The sequence below is a fragment of the Macaca nemestrina genome, chromosome 6 (genome assembly GCF_043159975.1).
Source record: "Macaca nemestrina isolate mMacNem1 chromosome 6, mMacNem.hap1, whole genome shotgun sequence".
Taxonomy (NCBI): domain Eukaryota; kingdom Metazoa; phylum Chordata; class Mammalia; order Primates; family Cercopithecidae; genus Macaca; species Macaca nemestrina.
Window position 1 is genome coordinate 75723472 of NC_092130.1, and position 13782 is coordinate 75737253.

Genomic DNA, 13782 nt, shown 5'->3' on the forward strand with positions numbered 1-13782 from the left:
GACAATAAATTGAAAATATTAAACAATATCCTATATTTATATTCTTGATACAGAGGTAACAGCCTCCTGAAAATATTTATCTTTTAAGCTCTATTGAGCTATAGTAAACATACAAATGTTTTTATTCATTTTAAGTGTGTGGCCCAGTGTTTTTGAGGAATGTTGACCTATTACCGCAGTCAAAGTTTAGAACACACCCATCACTTCAAAAAGTCCCCTATGCCCCTTCCAGCCAATACCCGATCCAACTTCTGCAGCTAGGCACACCCAGTGATCTACCAGTATGCAAACTATAGTTCTGCCTTTTTGTAGAATTTTATATAGGTTTCATACAAAACCCTAACGTATGTGCTCTTTAGTGACTAGCTTCTTTTACACAGCTCCTGACAATGTAATACTGGGAAACTTTGCAGTATAATTCAAAAGGAACTCCTTGATGTAATAGGGATACCACTGAAAAGTAGGGCGGAAGGCCTGAATTCAGTCTCTGCAACCCCAGTCTGTACGAACGTATATTTCTTAACTTTCCTGCTTTGTCAACAGTCAGATGAGAATAGTACGATTCTGCTCTCCTCAAGGGTGCTGGGTGGGTCTAACTAGAGAGGGTGAACAAAGTGCTTTCTATGGTGAAGACATTACATGGATGAATTCTGGAAAGACAATCAGAGATAAGAGAAATAGGCATTTTTAAAGATGCTATTAATCTAAATAAATGCACATAAACATATAATTTTAAAATTCTACTTTTTTAACTGTGGAGACGAGAATAAGAAGAAGAGATGTTATGAATGGATGGTAAAAGGTTAAATATAATAGAAAAAAATGGAATCAGAATTATAAGAAGAAAGAACAACATTAAGCCCACCTAAATAAAAAAGCAAGCAATCAGCTTAAAAAGTAAACTATATTATTTTCATTTTTATCATTATCATCAAAACTTACCAAGAATTTATTCTACACAGAATATATTACTTGACAAAGTTACAAATATAAAATACATAAAGCATATTATCTATGCAGCCATAAAAATGAATGAGATGATGTCCTTTGCAGGAACATGGATGGAGCTGGAGGCCATTATCCTTAGCCGACTAATGCAGAAACAGAAATCCAAATATTGCATGTTCTCACTGATAAATAGGAGCTAAATGAGGAGAACACATGGACACAAAGAAGAGAACAACAGACACTGAGGCCTACCTGAGGGTAAAGGGTGAGAAGAGGGAGAGGATCAGAAAAAAGTAACTATTGAGTACTAGGTTTAGTACCTGGGTGAGAAAATAATCTGCATAGCAAACACTCGTGACTTGAGTATACCTATAGAACAAACCAGCACACCTATCCCTGAACCTAATATAAAAGTTTTTTTAAAAAACAGAGTATATGAACATTGACATTTCTAATATCAAAGTAAAACATATATATATACACACATATATACACACACACACACACATACACACACACACACATATATATATATATTTTTGCTATTAATTAGTTTTGCCTGATGTCAAGGCAGGAGACAATATAAGTTACCTCTCTGTGTCTACCTCCTTACAACCATGATGGATGTCCATTCCTGGTCCAGTTTTTTTCGGCATAAAGTTCTCCTATCCCTCTCTATAACCTAAAGAAAGGGAAGCAATTGCAGAGTCAGGGGCTTAAAGATTTCTGAGACCAAAGAGGAAGCTTAGAGGGAAGGGCTCCAGTTTGGGATTAAAGAAATCTTATGATTCTTGAGCAGGCATAAAGGATGATGACATGTGGAAATGGGAAATATGGGCTATACAAGAAGAAATGTTATATGGGCAGTCAAGTTTTGACAGTTGGAAAAAAATACACACACACACACACACCAAGTTAAATGCCTGGACAATCTCACCAGTTTTCACGTGGATGGAGCTGGAGGCCATTATCCTTAGCAAACTAATGCAGAAAAAGAAATCCAAATATTGCATGTTCTCACTGATAAGTAGGAGCTAAATGAGGAGAACATATGGACACAAAGAGGAGAACAACAGACACTGAGGCCTACTTGAGGGTAAAGGGTGGGAAGAGGGAGAGGATCAGAAAAAGTATCAGAGCCCAGTAAAATATCTGAGATCTCTTCATTAATGATGATGTGAGGAGAAAGAATTTGACCTACTGAACTGATGTAGCTAGTTAAAAATATAACTAATTCCCCTCAATTCAGTCACTGTGTCCAAGAAAATGTACAAAATATACAAAAAGTAAAATGTAAATTAGTGTAATAAATGTTGAAGTATGTAACATATTGGACAATAGTTTTATTAGTAATAAAAGTGAATCATTGATAGTTAGAACATTTGAACATACCAGGCAGAAGTTAATTTACATAAAAAAATTAAAAATTTAAATTTTAGAATTAGAAAATAAAATATCAGAAAAGATTACATAATGTGCTCAATATTAGTAGTAAGAGGATCAAAGCCAGATTTTATAATTCTAAGAAAACAATTTACAGCTCCTAAGATGGTTGCCATACCTTTACATATTTGTTCAGTATAATGTATTGAGTGCCTATAATGTATCAAGTTCTGTTCTAGCTGCTAGAGATAAAGCAGAAAGCAAAACAAAGCAGTGAACAAAAATAAAGTCCCTCCGTTTGTGGAGTATATATACTAAAGGAAGGTTGCAAGATAGTATATAAGTGATAGTGGCAGGAGACAGACAAATTCCTAGGGAGACAGGGGCAGGTCCCCAGTGAAACCTGACCTTCAAACCAAAGACAATTTAAAACCTGAAAACGGAGCTGCCAGTTCTGGATAGAGTCCATGATCAGAATGAGAACTTTTATTCCTGTTTGCCTACTGTTTCCCAATTGGTTCTTTCTGAATGATGCCTTTTAACTAATTGAACGTTGCGTTTTCCAAGGCTATCCACAGTCCATGCCTCTTCATTCCAAACCTATAAAAACTTCTGGACTCAGCCACACAGACGGCTACCCGCTTTCAGTCCCCTGTCACACAGAAGACTACCCACTTTGGGTCCCTTCTTGTTGTCAAGAGCTTTTCTGTAACTCAATATTTTTCTCTGCTTTGCTCACTCTTCGGTGTCTGCATACTTCATTCTTCTTGGAGGGCCGTAACGCTCTCCAGGCCAGCTTGCCGAGTGGTGGGCAGCATGAATGAAAAGAGCTGTGACACGCTCCTGTTCGCCGGACTAGGGAGTGAAGAGCTGTGACCATTTTGGGGACCCAGACCTTGGGACTCCCTGAGCCAGAGCTTTAATATGCCCCTGTTCACCAAGCCGTGGGCTGCAGGAACAAACGAGTTATGTAACACATCCTCCCCATTGGCAAAGCTGCAAGTGACAGGAATGAGAGAGAAAACTGTGGCATTCAGACCTCGAGACTCCTCAAGCAGAAGCTGTGACACCCTCTTGGGGGCTCCGTGGTTGCTGGTTTCTCTAGGTTTACAGGTGCCACCATGTCCTCCTCATACTGACACTGGTGCCCAAGGCGGAAGGTGGTTGCAGCACACCCAGATCAGCCACGGGCTGAACGCAAATCTGTGGTGGGTGCCGTATCCCGGCTGGTGGCAAGAGTTGCGCACAGCCTGCTGGACTGAGTGGACAGAGCGAGACCGGGGGCTCCAGGAAAGCCCAGGCAGTGGTTCCACCAGCTGTGGAGACTTTCAGCTGTTGAAACAGCACGAAAAGGATCCTGTGTCAGAAGCATGTATTTAAAACATGTATTGTTATATAAATTAACTTCTGCCTGATAATGTTCAAATGTTCCAACTATTAATGATTCACTTTAATTACTACTACAACTACTCTTCAATATGTTACATACATATTTTATTACAAACATAAAATAAATATGTATAGTACAATGTCATATAATGCTGTAAGAGAATTAGAAAGGGTTAGAAGACAGGAAAAAATAGTGAAACATACTTTTAGACAGCGTGTCTAGGGAAGATGTCTCTGGAGAGTTAACGTTTAAGGTTTATTTTAAATGAGATTTTAGACAGGGATAAGTGGGTATGGAAACTCCAAAGTGGAAATATGTGAAGCATGAGATATTAATGGCCAAGAGGTCAGTGTAGCTAGAGAAGGAAAAGCCAGGGAAAATCATTAGATTTGTTCAAGAAGTCTAGACATTTTAGGTAAACATATATAATATATTTATTATATTATGTCTAGACTTCAATAAATCTAATGATTTATATATATATATAAGCATATAAATATATAAAATGTGTCATTATTGTTTAGAGAACCTCTCAATGCTTATTCCACATCCTCACAATTTCAATTTATGTTTTTTGACCCTGGTCACATTTCTGTGATACCTTCCTAACCTTGCTAAATAGCAAGCATGCCCCTCTATTTTTTCTTTCTACTGAAAGATATATTGATAAATTGATGGATAAACAAATGGTTGTATCAGTTAGCTGTTCTCATAGAAAAGGGTATTCTGTAACTTAGTGGTTTATGCCAATAAGCTTAATGACAGAAGTTTTTTCTAAATATTGAAAGACACAAATAACCAATGCTTACTCAGGAAGGAATAGTCCAAATACTACTACATCTATGAAGACATTGCATTAATAGTTAAAACTTTCAACTAGAAAAACTGATTCAAATGGCTTTACCAATTAATTCTACACAATATTAAAGGGAAAAATACCAATCCTACAAAAAAACTTATACAAAATAGAAGACAGAGTACATCCTAACTCTTTTTATTTGGCCAGCATTACAGTGATACCAAAACTAGACAGTGATATTATAAGAAAAGAAAATTACAGACCAATTTCACTCATAAATATAGAAATAAAAATCATTTAAAATTACTGGCAAATTAATCCAGCATATTTAAATTGGTAATACAAGTGAGATTTATTTTGGAAATGCAAGATTAATATAACCTTCAAATATCAATCAATATAATTCACTTATACAAAAAGTTTTAGTTCATTTATCAAATATTTTAAGAGGAAGGGTCCCACTCTGTCACTCAGGTAAGATTGCAGTGGTGCAAGCATAGTACAATACAGCCTCAAATTCCTGGGCTCAAGCAATCCTCTTACCTCAGCCTCAAATTCCTGGGATCAAGCAATCCTTTCCCCTCAGCATCCTAAGCACCTGTGACTACAGGCATACACTAGGCTAATTTTTATAGACAAGTTCTTTCTATATTGCCCAGGCTGGTATCAATCTCCTGGCCTCAAGCGATTCTCCTATCTCAGCCTTCCCAGTGGCTAGGATCACATGTGTGAGCCACTATGCCCAGCTACACCAATGTTTTAAAAAAGAAAAGAAAATAACTTTGTCTTTTCATCTAATACATGCCTGAAAAACATTTGACAAACTTCAATATACATTTATGACAAAATCTCTCCTCAAGCTATGAACGAAAGTTAAAATTTTCAATCTTAAAAAGGATATTGATTGAGAACTACAGGTAACATCATATTCTATTGTTAAACACTAATTTTTTTTTTCTTATGAGTAGAGTCAAAAGAAAAATATCCACTTGCACAACTCATCCTACAGCATACATGCCAGTGCTATAAGACAAGGAAGAAAACATAAGTGATAAAGTTTGGAAAGTAAGAAATAAAACTGTCTTTACTCAGAGGCAATGAATGTTTACACATGAAAGTTCCAAATAATTTACCAAAATTAATGAGTTTTACAGGTTACAGAAAACAAGCTTATCCTATAAAAACTGTTATCTTTAAATATACTAGCAATAAACAGTTGGATATTGAAATGTTAAAAATATTATTTGCAATTGCACTAAAATATTAATTAATTAGGAGTAAATCTAAATAACATGGACATGGTTTGTTTATTAAAAACATACATTTTGAGAACTATTAAAGAAGATATAAGTAAATGGAGAATTATATCATATTCATTGAGTAGAAGACTCAAAATTTTCAAGACATACATTCTTCTAAAATTGATCTATAGATTGTGCACAATTTAAAAGAATCCTGTATGGCCTTTGAAGAAGCCTACAAGCTGATTTTAACTTTATATGAAAAAGCAAGAGGCCTCATATCTCCAAAATCATTTTTAAAATGAAAAAGTTAGGAGACTCAGTACCCGATTTTAAGATGTTCTATGAATCCACAGTCATCAAGATAGTATGGCACTGGTAATACAAGTGTCACATGTAAGTTGAACAGAATAAAACACACAGAAATAAGCCAACCTGTATATGAGCAAATCACTTCTGATGAAGTTGGCAATGTGATTCAACAGAGAAAGTATAATTACCCAACCAATAGTTCTGAAACACATATCCCATGTGCATGGAAAACAGTAGTCTTAAAGTAAAACCTGAAATTGAAAACTTCTGTCTAGAAGAAAACATAACAGAAAAATCTCTGTGATCTGAGATAAGGCAGTCACTTTTTAGATAGGATTCAAAAGGTCTTTACTTTTTAAAGAATAGTGTTTAAAAATAGAAGGCAAACCATAGCTTCAGGGCAAATATTTGCAAAACACACTTAATAAAATAATGGTAACCAAAATAATAATGAAATACAAAAAAATACTAATAAGAAAAATTAAAAATGGGTAAAATATATTTTAAAAAATTACTACATAAGAGATATGGATTTAAAACAAGCCCAAGTAACAATGCTCACTATCATTAGGCACCAGGAAAATGCAAATTAAAACCACAGTGAGACATCACAACATACCTCATCAAATGTCCAACAAACAAACAAAAGCATGACAATAGTAAATGCTTATAAGCAGGCAAAGCAACTGGAACTTGAATAGATAGCTGTTGGGAATGTGACGTGGTATAGCCAATCTGGAAAACTGTTTGGTAGTTTTTTATGAAGCTATGTGTATATTAATATATAACATGGAAAGTAAATTAAGTTATGTTCACACAAGAGCCTGTATACTAATGTTTACAGCAGTTTTAGTCATACATAACCACCAAAACTGGGGGACATTCTAAATGTCCACTAACTACTTAAAGAACAAAGAAATCATTGTATATCCATATAATAGAATACTACTCAGAATAAAAAGGAATGAGCTATTATTTACACTATGACATGGATAAAATGCAAAAGCAATATCCTAAGAGAACTTAGACTCAAAAGACTACATTCTATATGATTCCATGTATGAAACATTTTAGGAAAGGCTAAACTATAGAGACATAAGTCAAATCAATAGCTGCCAGAATCTAAAGCAGTGATGATGTTTGGGGATTTGATTACAAATGAACACAAGGAAATCTTTCAGCATGATGGAAATAATCGTCTATACAATCGTTGTGATGGTGGTTAGGTTATTATATAGGCTTGTCAAGTGCATGGTCCTCCACACCCAAAATGGGTGAGTTTTATTCTTCATACATGCTACTTCATTAAATCTGAAATATTACAAAATTTAGCCAATTGCTTGAAGAAAATAGTCATTAATTATTAGTCATATTCCTATATGTTATTGAAATGGGAGTTCCATTGACCCCATTGTGGGGCTGGAGAAGGGGTTGGCTCATTTACTCAGCCCACAGCTGTCAAACTCTCATGGGAGGGGTGGCACGCAGATGAGTGGGTGCAGGGTCTGGGTCGAGTACTTCTGGGCACTGGCAGAAGTAGCATTTTATGCAGCCCTGTGGCAGTGTCTAGGGAGTACCCGTGACCCCCAGAACCCCAGAAGGTGTGTGTTACAGTGTGTTCTTTTAGCTTTGCTGTCCACAGATGGCTTAAGTGTTTAACAGCTCAGTGGAGGGTCAGGGTGACAGCGTTTTGCGCCTGCCCTCTTGGTATCTGAGTTGTTGTCTGGCATCCAGGGAGAACCAGGTTGCATGAACAAATTGAAGGGTGGTGAATCTGGAGGCTTTTATTCAGTGGTGGAAGTGACTCCTAGTGGGAAGGGGAGCTGGAAAGGGGTGGAGCGGGAAGGTGGTCTTCCACCTGGAGTTCAGCTGTCCCAAGCTGACCTCTTCTCTGAAGTCCCACTGTCAAGCTGTCCCTCTGAAGTCAAGTTGCTTCTCTCCGACATTCAGCTGCTTCTCTTCTCTCCTTCTCTGCCACTCTGCCCATGGAGCCTGGGGTTTTTATGCGAACAGAAGGCAGGTGGGGCAGACAAAAAGCAACACTGGAGTGGGAAAACAGGAACGCATGTCCTCACTTTGGGCCACGAGTCCAGGCTTAAGAGTGGGGCTGCGCCAGGGAATCCTACCCTTTTCTGCCTAGTATTTCCCAGTCTCCTGTCTGTATCATTATGTAGAACTTTCTTTAGGGATTGGCTGCACTAGGTTAATCTTGGGTAGCCTTATGTGTCCAAGGTCAGCATGTGTATATATATGGGGGCAGGCAGAGCTAACTGGTCTATGTGACCTTGCCTAAGATGGCTCTTTGACATGTGTTTTCTCATTCATACCAATATGTTTCACTTGATAATCTCAGGGTTTCCAGAGAGAGTAGAAAAGTCTTGGGTCTAGCTTTTGATCTTACACAGCATAAATCCTGCTTGATTTTATAGGACATAGTAAATTATAAGGATGAACACCAATTCAACAGGAAGAGATATACTGCCTTGTTATAGGAAATGAAATTATTTTGAAGTCTACATAGTGAGTGAATAAATATGTCATCATCCTGTATCCTATCACCTAAACTTCTAATGTTTCCTGCCATTTTCTTCATACACTATAATAATATGTATATATTCTTCATATATATAATATATATTTACACACACATACATATATATATACACAATCAATCTTGACAAGTTATAATTCAAAGGCTATAGACTAAACTCTAAAACTTGGGTTATGTAGTAAACTTAGTGTTGACAACTAACTTGTGTAATTAGTCTAAATTAAGAGCTTTTACTCACATTTTCTGAGGTATTGCAAAAAGAAAAAGGTGTTTTGTACAAAATGCTTTAGATTGTGAATAAATTGTTTTAGCATCACAATAAATTTTAAGAAAAAGTTGTTTTATGAAAGTTAGTTAGCCTGAAAAATATATGGAGTAGCATTTATACTAAGTGAAAAAAATCATAAAAAGCACCTTTGCCATAAGCAATTTGTGTGACCATGGATATTTCTAAAATATAAAGTTATATTTTGATTAGATAACATGTAACAGGTAAAATAAAATCACATGCTTATATGGTGCTCACTGTAGGCTAAAAAATACCCTAAGTAATTTACATATGTTATATATTTTAATCTTTATAACACTGTTATTGGTTAAGTCTAATAATCTCTATTTTACATATAAGAATACAGTGGCACAGAGATGTTAATATTTCTTCAAGGTAACTTATATTATGAGATAGAGCCAGGATTTGAACTCAGGCAATCTAGCTCCAGAGTAAAAGCCTGTTTTGGCAGAGACTGAGATGAAGCTTTACTTGGGAATATTGTCCAGGGAACAAAATTGTGCTAGGGTACTGAGGCTAGAATTCTACCAGTATTTTGGTAGGTCACTGGCTTTGATAGGATAAAAAAATCAGGTATTCCTTCCTTTAGGGAAAGGCATTTTATTCATTGTCCTGTCTCCCAACTCTCATCAGTCAAGGGTAGCCTGAAGGATGTTAAAGCCCTTACACTTCTGGATGGCTCATGAATGTATCTCAGTCCTTTTATTTAGGCATCACAAATATTACAGGTACATGAAATGGTCCCTAACAAGACAAGATGAGGTTGCATTTAAGTCAGACTAAAACCTATGTTCATCTACTTAACTTTTCTAGACAGTAGGGCCTTGAAATGAGGCATAGACGGAAACAAGGCTCTAAATTGCCTTTAAATTTAGAACATAAAAAAAGTGATCTAAAATAATGGCTATCTTGTCAATATATTTTCATGAGATTCATTTAAAATAAGAGCTACGAGATGTGTTGAATGCATAAATCATATTGATTATTAAATGTAAATAAAGGTACGTAGTTATTTTCTCCTAGTCTTTTCTGAATCTCTTATTCAATATGCAAATGACTTGGGACTAAAACTAATCATGAAATATATTACTTTCCTTATGAGAACTATAAATCAAAGAGGGCAGACTGCTCCTTATCAAAAAAAAAAAAGGTGCATGGAGGGAGGATATACTGCCTTTAGACTAAGTGGTTCAGACTCCAGAAATGTACTACGCCATACGTTATCTCTAGTTAGAGATAAGAGATATTTTAATATCCAAAGCCTTATTGTTTTTTATTACTTTCTAAAATGCAAATAGATAAAGGTTATTATTAAATAAAATAAAGTTGACTGCATCCTCCTCTTCTACATAGAAGGAGAACATTTTGTGGAGAAGGTGTAGAGATTAATTAGACATATAAAGGGTTACTCTCTCTTCCAGCATACAGACATACGTTATATAATGGAAATATATTCTATCAAAGGAAAGAGGCTAGGTTTTCTGTCCTTCAGAATGTACTAAGTGTTTGGAGGAACAGATCTGAACAGACCTGAACAATAGCTAAGATAGACAACCTTCTTCAATAACTCAAGCTGCTTCCACAATGGATTCAAAGTGCCTTCAACTTCAGGCACATTAAACATGCCTGGATGCAACAGCCTGTTTTAAAGAAGGCAGGAATTTTTTAATTGTGGTTTGGCTTTCCCTCAAATTAAGTTAGTGAATCTTAGAAGAATGAGAATAAAATACCAGGCTTTCTTTCTAGGTCAAAGTGAAGCTGTTAGAAAAATAGTAGCTATGCTTTAAAAATGTTCTCTTTCTGCTTGATTGATACTGCCTGGAAAATAATTGCTTGAAGAAGAGGAAAAACATTTAAAAGATAATCAAACTATTCATGAAAACTCCTTTTGTTTTTAAAAAGGACAAATAACAATATAAAAGAATGGGCTTCATTAAATTTATCAATCAACAAGCTAAAAGCCCAGCTGTGTTCCTTGCACTGCATGCCAAAAGGCATTCAAAAGCATCAAATGACATTATGTTTTCAGTATTAGTGTAAGCTGAATTTAGTCCTAGCTACATTCATTTGAGATAGTGTTCCCATGTATCCTTACATACTTTTTTCTTTCTCTCTAATTATCTTTTCAGGTTTTTGTTTAGAGGGGAATATATTTCTGATAAAAATTAATTTTCAACAATAAAATTTCATGTGTGCATTTTTGTTTTCAAATTTAACGTAAAGAAACTCACTAAAAAAGAAAAAAAGATTTTGAAATTCGCTGTGTTTTCCTCAAATTAAGCTTCAGTTAAAACCATCGCTCCATTTGGGAGTATGTTATTAACAATAAATGAAATTGATAGAAATGCCCTGTTCTGTCATGAGCCTTCTGCTTAGGGTTGTTAGCTTTTCAATACATTTGTATTTAGAAACAATCTTTAAATATTGTGCTTCAAATAGTACAAATGTGCTATAAGACTTTAGCAATAAATGGTGAGTTTAAATGTTGGAAACAATGTGTATCTTTAACTGTCATGAAGGAATTATGGGAATATCATAATTACATGATTGCTTATAACACTTTTAAGGACATCTGAAGATCTAATATTTATTTTCCAAACATTTTGTAGTGAAAATATTTAACCCTTTAAAAAGTGGAGAGTAGTATAATTAACCCTTATAAAGCCATCACCCAAGCTCAAAATTAACCAACTTGTGGTGAATCATTTAAAATCTATACTCCACCAACTTCGACTTCTGTATTATTTTGAAATAAAATTGATACATATTATATCACTCATAATTATTATAGTCCATAATATAATTTTAAATGTCATCTCTTTCATAGACTTTGAGAATTCCAACAGAATTGATAGAATCTTCCAGGCAAACTATTTAATGAATATAAATATCTGGAATAATTTCTGGTATATAGTAAAAGATTAAAATATTTTTAAATTGAGCAAGGTTATCAATGAGTATCTTTAATATGTTAATAATACAGAATTATGTTATGTACATAATCAAAACATTATAATTGGTTGATTCACAAATATAAGTTGCTTTGACAAAGAAGAGATATATTACATTTATATTATAACTTCTGCTCAAGATGTCAGACAAAACCCATATAAGACATCATTCTTGATTCTCACACACAGAAGTGCTGTATTAAATATATTGAACGTAGATATTTTAGGATTTAAGAACCTATGTTGGGAGTAATTGAATGTAGTCAGTGCTCTCCTTAGTGAAATACTCTAATTTTCTTTCTTTTTTTTTTTTTTTGCATAAATCAGAAAGTATGGACAAAAATAATCTAGAAAAAGGAGACAAACAAAAGTGAGTTAACAATCCCAAGTCCGACTGGCAAAAAAAATGTTACTTAACAAAAATGAGAAAACCAGGTATTATACATGAAGATGTACTGGGACCCACATGAACTGATAGGGGCAGTAGACAGAGAAGTTCTAGGCAGAAAAGGGCAGGGTCCATGGTGAGGGTCCCCACCCTCAAGCCTGGAACTGTAGCCCAAAGTGAAAATTTTGTATCCCTGTTTTCCAATCGAATGTTGCCTTTTCCAAAAATCACCCTGACCCACTCCATCCCCTATCCTGTACCCATAGAAACCCCAGGCTCCACTGGCAGACAGCAGAGAAGAAGAGAAGAGAAGCAGCAGCTGGACAGTGGAGAGAAGCACCTTGACTTCAGAGAGACAGCTTGATGGCGAGACTTTGGAGAAGAAAGAGCCTGTCCAGGGATGGCTGGACTTCAGGGGAAGAACACCTTCCTGTTCCATCCTCTTTCCAGCTCCTCTTCCCACCAAGAGCCACTTCCATCTGCAAAAAAATCCCCTGCATTTACTATCCTTCATTTCGTTTGTGCAACTTGATTTTTCCTGTATGCTGGACAAGAGCTTGAGATACAGACGGCTGTCACACTGACCCTCTTTCTTCACTAAAAGGCAGGGGTCCACTGAACTGTTAAACACTTAAGCTGTCTGCGGATGGCAAAACTAGAACAACACTGCCTGTAATACTCCTATTGGTGTTTTGGGGAATCATATGTACTCCCAAAGATGCTGCCACGGGGCCTGTGTGAAGTTTTGCTCCTGCTGTCACGCAGAATCACTCGCCCCGGCTCCTGCACCCACTCAGCTGCGTTCACCCTCCTGAGAGGAGTAGAGTGCAGTGGGTCTGAGCTAGTGAAGCCAGCTGAAGCAACTGGCTAGCTCCAGTTCCTTCATTTCAGTTTCTGTCTGCAAAGCAGTCAGGAAAATTGTCCTGTTTCAAAACTAAACATACAGATATTAAACCCAGACTGAGAGAACTCGATGTGACTGGCTAAAAAAACAAAAACAAAAACAAAAATCTATTATTTAAAGATAATTGCTTAATCTAGATCAAAGGCATATCTGAGATTTTCATGAATGAAAACTCCCACTGATTTGATATCTATAGGCAATTTTTTTTTAAAACATGTGACACAATTCACCTATGTGTTGTAACATAAACTATGAGAAAACAGCTGAAAATGCAAAGATTATGAAGACTTTATTCTTAAAACATGTGAAATAAAAAAAAAATAAAAAAGAAAAGAAATTGGACTACATGAGCTGATACTCACGTAGTTGGTGCTGGAACATCAGTTGTGAACTATCAGTTGTGAACAATAATTTTGTGTAGCATTTGGGGAAAGCTCCACTGGAAAAATCTCAACACACTTCCTTAGGTTTACAAAGAAAGTCCATGACATCTACAGAGAAGAATTATATACCATTTGAAAACCAATTCCTGAATTTCTATTAGGCTCTGATAAAGATGGAGTACCTAAGCATTAGACACTAGTTGCCCATGTATCCAGAACTGCTCATTATGACCTCAGCACTTT

At 35.7% G+C, this 13782-nt stretch overlaps 1 long non-coding RNA gene across 1 annotated transcript; it reads right to left on the reverse strand.

The window, feature by feature from the left end:
- Positions 1 to 527: 527 nt before the first annotated feature.
- On the reverse strand, positions 528 to 13749 carry LOC139363808 (uncharacterized). The gene is made up of 3 exons (XR_011624812.1): positions 13519 to 13749; positions 1508 to 1630; positions 528 to 650 (listed from the first exon to the last, which is right to left on the reverse strand). It is a non-coding gene; the product is annotated as an uncharacterized lncRNA (long non-coding RNA).
- Between the last annotated feature and the right edge of the window lie 33 nt (positions 13750 to 13782).